This window comes from Carlito syrichta, unplaced genomic scaffold (assembly GCF_000164805.1).
Source record: "Carlito syrichta isolate Samal-C Ts95f unplaced genomic scaffold, Tarsius_syrichta-2.0.1 Scaffold315165, whole genome shotgun sequence".
NCBI lineage: Eukaryota > Metazoa > Chordata > Mammalia > Primates > Tarsiidae > Carlito > Carlito syrichta.
Window position 1 is genome coordinate 266,211 of NW_007259261.1, and position 14,073 is coordinate 280,283.

The window sequence follows — 14,073 nt, forward strand, 5'->3', positions numbered from 1 at the left end:
ATTATCTTTAGGCCATTGGGAAACAGCTAGAAAGGCAGTGAGGTTACTGGGGTTACAGATGAGCTCTTTGGAGGTAAGTTTATCAGAGACCATACCAAACAAATTTGGGCATTCTTCCTTCAAAAAAAGTAATCTATAAAACAATTACATTTACACAAAGATAATTTAAGATTTGGTTATTTGTATTATAAAAAGGTGATTTCTCACAAAACTTAAAAATGATGCACTACAAAGACATCTAAATTTCCTTTTAGGACTAGGCTAGTAAGTAAAAGACTAAGAGTTTCATAGGAGAAACACTGGACTAGTAAGTAGAAGTCAAGAAATTTCATATCTTAATACTCATATGCCATATGACTTTGAGTAAGTAACTTATGTGAATTCTATTTTCCTCATTTGAAAATCGCTAGGAAAACAATACACTAAAGTCTTTTCAGGAATCTTCCACTTGCTGCAACAAATTTAAAGGAAAGGGAAAAAAGAATTTTTAAAATAAAGAAATAAATTTCGAACTGCATACACAAACAAGAAGGGAAATTCTTAGTAGACAAGAGACTACAAGAAATTCTTGCCAACGGAAAAAGCAAGTGAGAAGCCAGAGATGGTACCTTCCGTTACTGAAGGGAGGGAAGGGAGTTAGGGAGGGAGAGAAGAAGGAAGGAAAAGAGAAAGCTGCAATTCAGGACCCACAAGAAGGAAATTGCCACAGAAAAAAGAGAGAAATACTAGGGGTATTTAGTACATGGGAAAGTGAATAATACAAAGGAGCAAGAAGGAAAAATTAAAATTCAATCTCTCTCATGAACACAGACACAAAAACCCTAATTAAAATGCTGGCAAAACTAATCAAAGAATGTGTACATTTTTAAAGTGACCAAATTCAGGAAAACAAAAATGGTATAGCATTTTAAAAGTTACCTATTTGAGCCGGGTGCAGTGGCTCACGCCTATAATTCCAGTACTTTGGGAGGCCAAGGTGAGAGGATTGCCTCAGCCCATGGGTTCGAGGCCAACCCAGGCAACTTGGTGAGACCTCATCTCCACAATAAATCAAAAATTAGCCGGGCATGGTGACACGTTCCTGTAGTTCCAGATACTTGGAAGGATGAGGTGGAAGGATCGCCTGAGCCAAGAAGGTTGAAGCTGTGGTGGCCACAAGCATGCCACTGCCCTCTAGCCTGAGCAATAGAGTGAGACTCCAACTCAAAAAACAAACAAAAATTACCAATTTGTATAATTTACCACTTAAACAATTAAAGGAGAACAACATTATCTTCTCACTTATCTCCTTATATGTAGCCTAAGAATAAGAAACAGCATTTAATACAATTAAAAATAAATTAATTGGTTGTCACAATCCATTATATATGTTTCAAATATCTTCTATTCACCTCCTTTGTAATGTCTTTTTGAGGTTTTAATTTTATTGTCATCAAATTTTTAATGTCTTTTTTATATAATTTATTATTTGTGTCTTACATAGTGAATCCTTTTCTATGAAGTCATAAGAACATAAAAATACACTCATTGTTCGCTTTTTAAAATTTAAAATTTTGCTACTTATAGTAGGTCTTTTATCCCTGTAATGAATTTATTTAAATAGATGAGACTGTGCTTTACTTTTATTTTTCAATATTGATGGCCAATTTTTCTAGTTCATTCTAATACTTATACTTCTATATTTATAAACATATTCATATATGTATGTATATATGTACATATATAGACACACACAGAAAGACAGAGAGAGAGATACAGAGAGAGAGAGAGAGAGAGAGACAGAGAGAAGGGGAGGGAGAGAGAGAGAGAGGAAGTTTAATTGGCTTAATTATCATGGTTTATAAAATTTGTTTGTATCTTCTAGGATACCAAGCCCTCCTCCTTTTCCATCTTTCTTGTCTTTAAAATTGTTTTGGCACATTATAGTCCTTTTTATTCACACAAATATTAAAACCAGATGGTCAAGTTTCATGAAACATCTTTTAGGGTTTTTATTAGAATTATTTTTTCTTTATGGATTAATTTGTGGGATAAATTATAACTTCATGACATTCACTTTTTCCACCATGAACATAAATTACATTTTCTAAAGTGTCTTCAATATCATTTTATAACAAAGCTTATATACATCTTTTGCTATTTAAAGGGCATCTCTTAAAATATTATACTGTTGAATACATGAATTCTTTATAGGCACAAAGAAGTTCAAAAAATTTTATGTGTAGTACTCTTATGTCCCCATTCTTGCTGAAATTTTGCTAATGCATGTCTGTGTCTATCTTTTCGGTTATTTCTAAAGATAATATTATTATCTCTGAATAATGAAAAGTTGCAATCAATTTTTCCTAGTTCCAATCAGTATTTCCTTTTCTTGAAATAATGGGTAGGCTAGGACTCCCAAGTAAATGTATAATAATAAATTTGTAGTTGGCATCCTTGCCTTTTTTCCTATTTTAAATTTCATCATTAGATGTTTGATATAATTTTATATACATAAACATTATCATATTAAGAAAGTTTTTAGTTTGTTAATCTTTTTAAAAATAATTTTCTTTCAGCATATACTAATATGGTCACATTGCTTTCTTCTTAATCTGTTATTGTTGCTGAGTTGGAAGAATTCTTACATATTTTTAATATTAAACTACACTTGCTTCCTTGACATGAATTCAACTTTGTCTTGCATGCGTTTTTAATATATTGATGGTTATGATTTGCCAATATTATATTTTAGATTTTTTTCTGTCTATGATTTCAAGAGAGTAGTCCAAAATTTCCCTTTCTTAAATTGCCTACATCTGGCTGGGCTCGGTGGCTCACACCTGCAATCCCAGCATTTTGGGAGGTGAAGGTGAGAGGACTGCCTGAGCCCAGAGGTGAGATTCAAGACCAGCCTCCCCAACTTGACGAGACATCATCTCTAAAACAAATTTTAAAATTAGCCAGGCAAGGTGGTGCACTCCTGTAGTTCCAGCTACTTGGAAGACTGAGGTGGAAGGATCACCCCAGCCCAGCAGTTTGAGGCTGCGGTAGTCATGAACATGTCACTGCACTCCAACCTCGGTGACAAAGTGAGATTCTAACTCAAAAAAACAAAACCAAAAAACAATAAAAACAAAACCTTCACCTGGTTTGTGTATAAAGATTATTCTAGTCTAATTAGCTAGATTTATGTCTTTCATCCAAAAAATAGAAATATATTGATATATACTTTACTTCATTAATAATTAGGAAATACAGGCTGGGTGTGGTGGCTCAAGCCTGCAAACCCAGCACTTTGGCAGGCCAAGGCAAGAGATTGCCTGAGTCCACAGGTTCAAGACTAGCTTGGCAACTTGGTCTCCAAAATACATTGAAAAATAAAAGCAAAAAACAAAAACAGTTTCAGTGGCCCACTTACCTCTCAAAGGCCTCACTTTTCCTTAGATTTCTTCAATTTCCTTTGGTTTTGTCTTAGTATGTTGCCAACTTTTTGATAGCTTTTTGGTTTTTTTGTAGTTGGAGTCTCACTCCATCGCCCAGGCAGGAGTGCAGTGGCATGCTCACAGCCACCCCAGTGTCGATCTGCTGGGATCCAGCGATCCTTCCACCTCAGCCTTCCAAGTAGCCGGAACTACAGGCGCATGCCGCTACGCCCAGCTACTTTTTGATTTATTGTGGAGACAAGGTCTCGCCAAGTTGCCCAGGCTGGTCTCAAAACCAGGGACTCAGGTAATCCATGTACCTCAGCCTCCCAAAGTGCTGGAATTACAGGCTGAGCCATCAAACCTGGCCTTGATACTTTTAAGAGAGAGCAAGAGATAATACATAGTATAAATGATAGCATTTTAAGCTGTTTTCAGTAAGAAAGTTGATTCAAATAATGTAAGCTCCCAGAAATAGATTTTCACTGAAAAAATTATATAAATATTATCACTGCATTATGCAAATTTATTCCCATTCAGCATTGCTTGTGATATTTGTCCATATTAAATTTAGCTAGTACATTTATCTTCACTTCTTTTTTTTTTTTTTTTGAGTTGGAGTCACTCCGTCGCCCAGACTGGAGCACAGTGGCCGCTCCCGGCCACCGCAGCCTCGACCTGCTGGACTCTGGTGATCCTTCCACCTCAGCCTTCCGAGTAGCCGGAATTACAGGCATGCGCTACGACACCCGGCTGATTTTTTGATTTATTGTAGAGATGAGGGCTCGCCAAGTTGCCCATGCAGGTCTCGAACCCGTGGGCTCAGGCAATGCACTCACCTCGGCCTCCCAAAGGCACAGGATTACAGGCTGAGCCACCAAGTCCGGCTTATCTTCACTTCTATATAATATTCTACTGTTTGACTATACCAGATTTTATTCAGGTATATTCACCACCTGTTATTCAGGTTATGAATAATTTGACTTCTAAATTTTTACTATTTCAAGATGCTTCTGAAGACATGCTTTTGTCTATCTCCTAGTGAACATGTGTGAAATTTTTTCTAAGAACTGTGTCAGGGAAAAGTGTTCAGTTACAGGATACAGACATTTTCAACTTTGCTAATATTGCAAAATTGTTCTTCAAAGTTGTAATAATTCCCATTTGCACCGGCAATATAGACACATTTTACATTGGTCTACATTCTTTTTTTTCCCTCTTTTAATTTTTATTTAAAATTGTGGGGTACAATTCAGGGCTAGGTATACAAATATTCACTGTGCAATTACTTTTACCGATGAGGAAATCTAAGGAAAAGTGAGGTCCTTGAGAGGTAAGTGGGCCACTGAAACTGTTTTTGCTCTGAGAACGTTTCCTACATGTACAGCTAAGCTCTGATTTAATGGCTATCTGGGACAAGAGCTGTATATAGAGAGAGAAGGAAGACAATGTTCAGAGACTGCTATTTTTAAAAAATTAAATGACATAAACTTACAATTAAAGTATATTAAAATAATAATATAAATGTTCTAGTATATGAATACTATGTGCAATACATAAATTCTCAAAACTCATCATTGCAGAAATGTTTTACTTCATTGTACCATTGCCTATACTCTTGAACTTATTTATGTCAATATTATTCATATAGTGGAGATACTGAGACCTCTTCCCATCGCCATGGTCAGTAAAGTCATACTCTTCACTAGAAAATGCCTTTGTTGAGTCATTTTATGTCAACTTGATTGGGCCCAGGGATGCCTAAAAAGCTGCTAAAACAGTAGTTAGCTAACAATTAGCATTTGACTGAGGAAAGATCTGTCCTCTCCAATGTGGGCCACTACCATCCACTCCATTGAGGGCCTAATAGAATAAAAAGGAGGAAGAAGAACCAGTCTCCTTCTTCTTAATCAGAGACATCCATCTTCTCCTGCCCTGGGACATTAGAGACCTTGGTTCTCAGACATTTAGAGTCAAGTACTTATACCAAACCCCCACCCCTAATCCAATTCTGAGGCCTTTGGCCCCAAACTGTCTTAACACTATCATCTCCTTGGTTCTCCAGCCTTTGGCCTCAGACTGAATTAAGGACCAGCTTTCCTGATTCTCCGGCTTTCAGAGGGCATACCAGACATTCTTGGCTTCCATGACTGTGTGAGCCAATTCCCATAATAAATATCTTCTTATGTATCTACGTATGTAGTCTATGGCCATACAACCCTGAACACACCTGATCTTGTCTGACAGATCTACATAAGTGCTGTTGGTCTTGCTTCTCTGGCAAATCCTAACTATTACATTGACCATAGTGGGAGTATTTACAGAAATCAGTAAAAACTAAGAGTCAGGGCTGGATTTAGAGCTCAAACTGAAAGTGATTTTAAGTTAAGAAATGTTTTAGAAATCTGCAGCGTTCTTGACAGATTTTTTTTAAAGGAAGAAATCACCTTCAATTGACGAATATCTGCCTTTCAATGCCTTTAGGAACAGGAAAGAAATCTATTATTTTTCTCTCCTATTTCTTACACACTTGCAAAAAAAGTTCCATTTATTACTTATTTTTATTTATTTTTCTAATCTCAGTTGTCAATAAAATTACAGCAAGGTAAATTTCCAAACAAATTTAGGACTTCATCTGCCTAATCAGGAACATGAATACAAAGAAAACATAGACTTTAAATCTTTTGATTTTACAGCTGTAACCAAATACTTTTCCTTAGAAAAGTATTAGCCAATGCAAGTAAAAGACATTGACAAAAAGAAAGAGGGGAATACACTTCTCGTAGAAGCTAATTCGCCACTCCGCTCTCTGCCTTGACATCTCCGTTCCATCTTAGTAAGTTTGTGGCTAGGCTGAAATCACAAAGTTGTTGATATTTGCAAAAATTTTTTCACTCCTTTGTTAAACTTAGAGCTTTCTTTAAAAAGTGCTTTTCTTAGCGTACATAGAAAGAATCAGCTGGATAGCAGGAATAATGTGAGAAGAATAAAATACTGATGAAGAACATAGCTCAATCAAAAAAATGTGGATAGGGTATAATCAAAACATGAATGATATTTCGAGAAGTTTGAGGTAGATTTGCTTCTTACTTTAAAGTCATTTTTATAAATACATTTTAGAATATAATACTGAAGGAATAGAAGACAGCTTTTATTTGACATCTGATAGCTAAAAATTTAGTACAAAATGAATCTTGAATTGACTGTTTATAGATGGTATTTCTCACACATCTTCCAGAATCTTTTCCTTTTTTAAAAGTAATCCAATGGTAGAGAAACATTTTTTTTTCTGTCAGAACTCTTAAAAAAATAAGTTGTAAGAAAAAACTGAGGAATAGTTTACAATTACCAACTAATAAATAATAAAATGCATAACTACCATTAATATACTATAAGAGCTACCTATATTATGTTAGGAGCTGCACTTATGGTGTGTGTTTTATTAATTTTCCTGCTATTTATTTTCTATTTGAACATCATATTGGCACAAATGAAATGGAAGTATTAAAAAGTATAACTACTGTTTCGCATGTCTACTGGGTTTTATTACTTTTCAGAAATGGAAATCTGGTATTATTAATGCTTCCTTAATCTAATAAGTGAAAAAATAATATTCTGTTTGTTATGTTTTTATTCTCCCTGAATAGTTACATGCATGAACTTCTCTAAAACTGGTTTGGTCTAGGATTTCCCTATAACACAATATGTATAATAATCTGGAGACCCAGCCATTTACGCCCAGAAATTAAATATAGAGCCTTTCAACTTCAATCAAACTAAATAAACATGTAATGAGAATCTACGTCTCGCATCCCAGTTCCCTTTTTCTTAGAATACGGTGGCGACACTACGAGACGTGATCATTTTAATACTAACACCTTTTTGAACGAGGCATTGCGGGGAACAAGAAGAAGATCAAGAAAGCATTTAGCTTCAAAGAGTTTTTGCAACAAAGTGGAGAAAGCATACAAAAGTAATTGGACCCGGAAAACAACACTCAAGTGTAAACTACGGGATTACTAAAGCAAATTCTTTTAGCATCCTTAGAACTTCTGCAGGATTTCCACCAAGGGGCAGCAGAGGAGCGGGTTTCTCCCCCTGTCCGCCAATCGCCGGAGACACCGCGGAGCCTGATGTCCCCGAGAGCTTTAATCTTCCCCTCCGTTGCCTTTCCCCTCACCCACCTCTAATTAAGTCAGAAAAGCCCGATATTTATTTGCCCATGAACTGACACAGCAAACCAACAGCAGCCATTGTCGTGTGAATGGATTTGCGAGCCGGCGAGGGGCTTCAGCCGGGATTACCCGCCCCGCGGCCGCATGAATGTGCTGAGCACAAAGTCTGCTCAAAGCCCGGCAAACGGACGGTTTGTGAAAATGCCATCCTGGCTCAAGTCTGATTAAGACCGGGGGTTCCCGGGCCGTTTGATCTTCGCCCATCAAAGGGAGCCTTTACACAAGCTTCATTTTACACGACTGTATGCTGGCGACGGGTTGTGACACCAGGGTGCAGCCACCGTGAGCGGCTGCCCCGGACCACGTGAACAATGGAGCCTGGCGGCTCCGGCGCGGGCGCCTCGGCCCAGGCCCGGGTCTGGGGGCACGCGGGTCCCGGGTCTGCCCCATAGGTAGACCCCTTTCCACTGTCTCTCAGGGACCTCTGAAAACTATTTCAGGTCCGTGGCCTAAGGGTGATGACCCACCCTTGCAGTCATTCCGCATCCCTCCTCTGCCACACCCAGCGCTACCGGTGATTATCCCTCCACTCTCTGTCATTTCTAAGTCAGGGTGTCAAGACACTATAAGGTGTGTTCAAAGTTCTGCTTTCACCTCAAGGCGAAATATTGCCATTCACCAGTTGGAGGTTTAGTGGTAGCTGAAAAAAGCAGCTCTAAAACATTTACAACTAATTTTGTGATGGGAAAGCAACCTCCCTCTCTCTCTGCCATATATGTTTTCTAAAAAATCACCTTATTTCTTGGGGCTTCCAGATCGACATACTCAGTATCGATATCAATGATTATTATTATTATTTTTTTTTTTTTGAGTTGGAGTCTCACTCTGTCGCCCAGACTGGAGTGCAGTGGCCGCTCCCGGCCACCGCAGCCTCGGCCTGCTGGGCTCCAGTGATCTTTCCACCTCAGCCTTCCGAGTAGCTGGAATTACAGGCATGTGCCACCACGCCCAGCTGATTTTTTGATTTATTGTAGAGATGAGGTCTCGCTGCCCAGGTGGGTCTCGAACCCACGGGCTCAGGCAATTCACTCACCTCAGCCTCCCAAAGGCGCAGGATTACAGGCTGAGCCACCGAGGCCGGCTTATTATTTTATCTTTAAAAAAATGATAGCAAAGGATAATATTACATAAACTTAGCTGACAAAGCAGTGGCAGGGTTTGACTTCAATTGAAAGAAGTTCTACTATGGATAAAACAGTATCAAGCAGTATTGCATGTTATAGAGAAATCTTTCATGAAAGGAAGAACCACTTGATAACGTAAACTTCATTGTTGTCTTATTTTAGAAAATCACCACAGCCAGCCCAACCTTCAGTAACAACCACTGTGGTCAGCAGCCTTCAACATTGAGACTTTACCTTTACAGTTACATCAAAATAAAAGCTCCTTGCAGAATACTTATTCTGACAGAGTATGCGTGTGTGTGTTGTGTATGTGAAAGAGAGAGAGAGAAAGAAACAGAGACAGAGACAGAGAGACCACTTTTGTAGACAGAAGGGACCTCCCCATCTCCCCTGCATCACATTTTATAAATAAAAATCCAACACCAAGAGTTAAATGGTGTCCTGTATTCCAATCAACTGACAGCTGTCACAGTGGAAGTGCCCACTGTTCAAAGTTCCAGCCCCAGCCTTCTGATTCCAACACCCGGTGTCTTTCTTGGAGAAGGCCTATTTAGAGAGGGGGTTGCCCAGCACAGTGGCTCATGCCTCTAACCCCAGCACTTTGAAAAGCTGAGGAGAAAGGATCACTTGAGCCCAGGAGTTTGAAACCTGCCTGAGCAACATGGTGAAACCTTCTCTCTACAAAAAAAAAAAAAATTAAAAAATTAAAAAATTAGCCAGGTGTGGTGGCACTTACCTGTAGTCCCAGTTACTCAGGAGACTGAGGTAGAATGATCACCTGAATCCAGGAGGTTGAGGTTGCGGTGAGCTTTGATAGTGCCACTGTACTCCAGCCTGGGTGACAGAGTGGGACCCTCCCCCAACTAAAAATAAAAAATAAAATAATGAGACTAATAATAGGAACCCAGTGATGGGGAGGAAAATGCATTTTCTCTAGATTTCAAGACTGTTTTACTGGGATCTCACATTCTGCTTTCTGCTGACACTAGCCTATCCTTACTTAAGCTGGGAAATGTTCAATCCTGTAGAAAACTTGAGGGAGTCATTGCATTCCCTGTACCTACACACCACAGACCATTGTAAGTGTCAGTACCTCAGAAAAGATGCAGGCAGACGTCTGGTTTAGGTCACATCCTCCCTGGGTTTTAGTAAAATGTTTCTGAGTTCTGGGCTCTGTGAGGCTCAGTTTTTAATGTCCTGCTCCAGTAAAACACATCTTCTTAGGTAAGTTAGAAATCTGCCATGGAGCCTGATTTATCTGGGCTGGCCATCTCCACTGACCAAATAAATGTCATCACTGTCAAATCTTGCCTTCTCTTTGTACTGAGGAGTGCAGAAAATCCAGCTCTCTGGGGAGTAATAACACAGGCCTGGTCTAAAAGTTCTTTTAACATGGAGAACATTAAGAGCAAAATGTTTTAAAGGCCAATGAGAAAGTTATAACATTTTTTACCAGACATCGGGAATGAGGAATTCCTGCTCTAAATTCAAGATCAACACTAACAAAAATGCTGGTAACACCCACCATAATAAATGACATTTATTCAGTGTTCTCCTAGAAAAATAAAGTGATATGGCAGGAAATCTGCTTCTTTTGACAAAGAGAAACAAGGAACTAAGGAAGGAAGGAAAGGAGGAGAGGAGGAGGGAAAGCAGGATGGGAGGGAATTCAACAATGCAATAGTCACCAAAGAAAGTCAAATAACAAAGACAGAAAAATAGTTTGTGAATTGTGTGGTGTCTTTTGGAGTGCATCTATCTGACTAATGGAGGAAGAGGTTGATGAGTATTCTGTGCCTGGCATTCAGCATTTAAAATATGAGGAAAGCATATATGATAATAGGTTCAATTCCACATTGCTAAGCATATTTCACCTATTTTAAAATATAATACTAAATGTTAAACTTATTCCATTAATTATGATCATATTTAAACCAGATCAAGTAGGAGGCAGGGTTCTCTAAATAAACGAAGTTTAATAATCTAAATACACCTGCCGTGGGCTTCTGCGTCCTCTGTCTCTCAACTATAAAAGAGACTCAAAGAAGCATCAGAACACTCTTTCTTTTCTGAAGCTTGTTGGTCATAATTCCTGGACCTTTTTCTTTCTTCCCCTTGATTTAATATATGCCAACATGTAATCTATGTTGGAAAAATGTTTGCCCCACTCCCATGTAAATTGTGTGTCAAGTATATTGTGTGTCCCTAACTACTCATGGACTCAAAGCTCTCTGAGGACAAGGATCCTGCCTTTCCTAATTTGAGATATGTCCACAATAATGGGCATTCACTGATTGTTAACTGGCTGCAGATGGAACAATGGAGTTTACTTCTTGACCTACTTTGTACTCCTGTTGCCAGTAAGCAAACCAAATCACAGAAAGAATTTTCAAGAGGAGAAAATCCACTGAAAACATAAATTTCCATTTGGAACAAAGGATTGGTTTGCTACATGCTCAGCCCTCTCTCAGGACCACTTGCATGGTTTCTTTCTGGAATAATTTGTGAACCTATCTCCCCTCTGCCCACTCAGCAATTTGAAAGTGGATGATATGAGTACTCATGTTTTATCACACAACGTTAGGTACAGTGCTTAGCACATAGTAGGAGCTCAGATATTGGTCAGCTCATTATTATTTTTAAACTCATGACAAGTTCAGGAGCAAAGTGAAGAATGAGGAAGAAAGTAGAAATTTGCTCCATCTTGAAAGTCTACTCTTGACAGCTCCCCCTAACACGCAGATTCTGCCTAAGCTCCATGAATATTTAAAGATAACAGACGTACAATATATTCAGGTATCAAGACTGAATTTATGCAACAGTCCTCTTTGTGTAAGTCTGTTGTTGTTGTTAATTAAATTGTTCCACTTTTTTCTTCTTTTGGTCCCAGACAATGGTTGCTTTTGTGAATCCTTCATGAACTAAGTAAATTAAATGTATCCATCATGTACTATCTCTTCTGAAAAGAAAGAGATGGTCTTTAGTGTGGCACAAGTATATTTAAGAGTCTAAGTATTTAAATGGAATAGTAGGACTAGGAAGAAACATTTTCACCCTAGGGAAAATGTTTTTTCCATGTTTCAACATCATGCAAATTTAAGACAGCTTACAGATTTTCTAACATATTGGAGATGCTCAACAAATGGATTGCTGACATTGTTATTAAAATTCTGCAAGTGATAATATGACATTTAAAATCTCCTGTACTTTTAAGTTTTGACCCTAGAATGCCTCTGTGCCTATGTAAACTTCAAGTCCAATGACTGGTAGGGCCATATCTGCCCTGGGAGACATTGCTAATTCTCATGCTCATTGTTTACTTGTATCCCACAGTCATTTTTTAAAAGCCAATTTAAAAAGTTTCCCCTTTTTCCAAATTTTAATTTATTCCAGAAATTTCTAAGTCAAGTCTACATTATTGTACATGTTCATTTAAAAAAACTAAATAAATATGTAGGATTTAATCCACATTATATTTTCAAGCAAGAGTTATCAATAAGCCGGAGAATATTTTCCAGGACAGAAGGGATTTGGGCTGAGACAGACACCAGTGTAACTAGGGACACTATTAAAGAATTGTTTAGAAAATGTTCTTAACATGACCTCTGGAGCTCAAGGAACTAGAACACAGACCATCACAAACTTTGTTTTTTATTACCCCTCCCCGCTCAATTTTAGGATTTTATTACTTTAAGACAATCACCAGCTTTACTTGGTGACCTCAGTCATGACTATAGTAGGCAATGTGTATAGATAGTCTAAATCTGTAGATGTTAGGGGAACACAAAGTAAATCTCTCTCAGTCTGTTTTATTCAGCAGTGGTTATTCAATCATTTTTTTCCTTTTCAAACTCACATAGCATTTGTTCATTTTTAACACATCAACCTGATGTTAAAAGAAGTATGCATATTTCTGAACTTTTATTATTACTATAAGTTTATTATTACTAATTATTCTTTTATTATTACTATAACTTTAAAGCCTTTTTTCTAATTATACTACTAATAAAAGATATAGTAATACTCTTTATCTAGAATGAGAATTCTGTCTCATTCTAGAGACAGAGTTGAGTTGAGACAGAGTTGAGTCTGTCTAGAGACAGAGAATGAGTTTCTCTGGAGTGAGAACTCCGCCTCATAAATATTTGTATTCACTGTGCCCTTTCCTACCTCCATCTCACCACAAAAAAATAAAAAATAAAAGACAATAGCCTGGAGGGTCACCCAATGCCAGGGCTCTAAGTCTCCGGACACGTTTTTGTAGCATAAATAGATCATGATGTCCAATGTATCAGCATGACCACATTCGCACACCCCAGCCTCACTTGTTTATTTTCATACTGATGTACATGACTTCAAGTTCCCTTTCTGATTCACTTGCAGGCTCTTTTTCCTCAAGGTATCCTCCTATCTCCCTTGGGGAGGGGGAAGGGAGATGTTCCTTGGTCCCGCGAAATGTTTGACTTGGGATCAAACACTCGCGTTCCTAAGCGCTGGGCGATGTGAAATACTCACGAGGAAGTCAGGCGCGAAGCCTTAGGGGTGTCTTATCTCCCTGCATTAACCCACCACTGGGAAGAGGGAACCAGGGGAGACTGACCCGGCACGTTGTCCCTGTACGCTTTGGCTCCGGCCACTTTGATCTCGCGCGTCTGCCTAATCAAGTTCATCTACCGCCGCGACTGCTCGGATGCAAAGAACAACATTAAATAGTTTGACTATCGGATAGTCATTTCCCTCTTCCCTCCACTCCTGATCCAATTTCCAAACGCCAGTCTCTCGCCTCCCTCTCTAAACTTCCCATCAAAAGAGAATTAGTTCTTCTTCCTTCTTACCCTCGTTTGATGTGCAAATTTCCTTCTCTTTGCCCATTTTTTTTTCCTCGCAGGGGCGGAGGGCGGGGGAGGGAGAGCAATTGAACGAAGTTAAGGACCTGACTCCAATCTGCAAACCGCGACTCGAAAGGGTTAATAGACAACCTGCAGACGCCACCTGGTCCTCTCGTGGAGAGAGCCACGGAATTACCGACCGGTTTGCATTTAATACTGAATATTATCTGCGTGCACGATACACCAATACACGAGGACGGTCGTAAGGAGAGAGGCGAAAAGTAGTTTTGCAGAGAGCATCACCGAAAAGTATGCCAGACCCGGACAACCCAACCCCTAAGGAAAGCAAGAGCTCCCCCAGTCTCCCGCGAGTATTCAAGTCTCGGGCTCCAATGCTCAGTGATAACCGGCCCCCTGACGGTGAGCTGGGCCAGCCAGCGGAGCGACCGCGTGAAGGAGGGGCGGGGTGCAGTGTCAATCC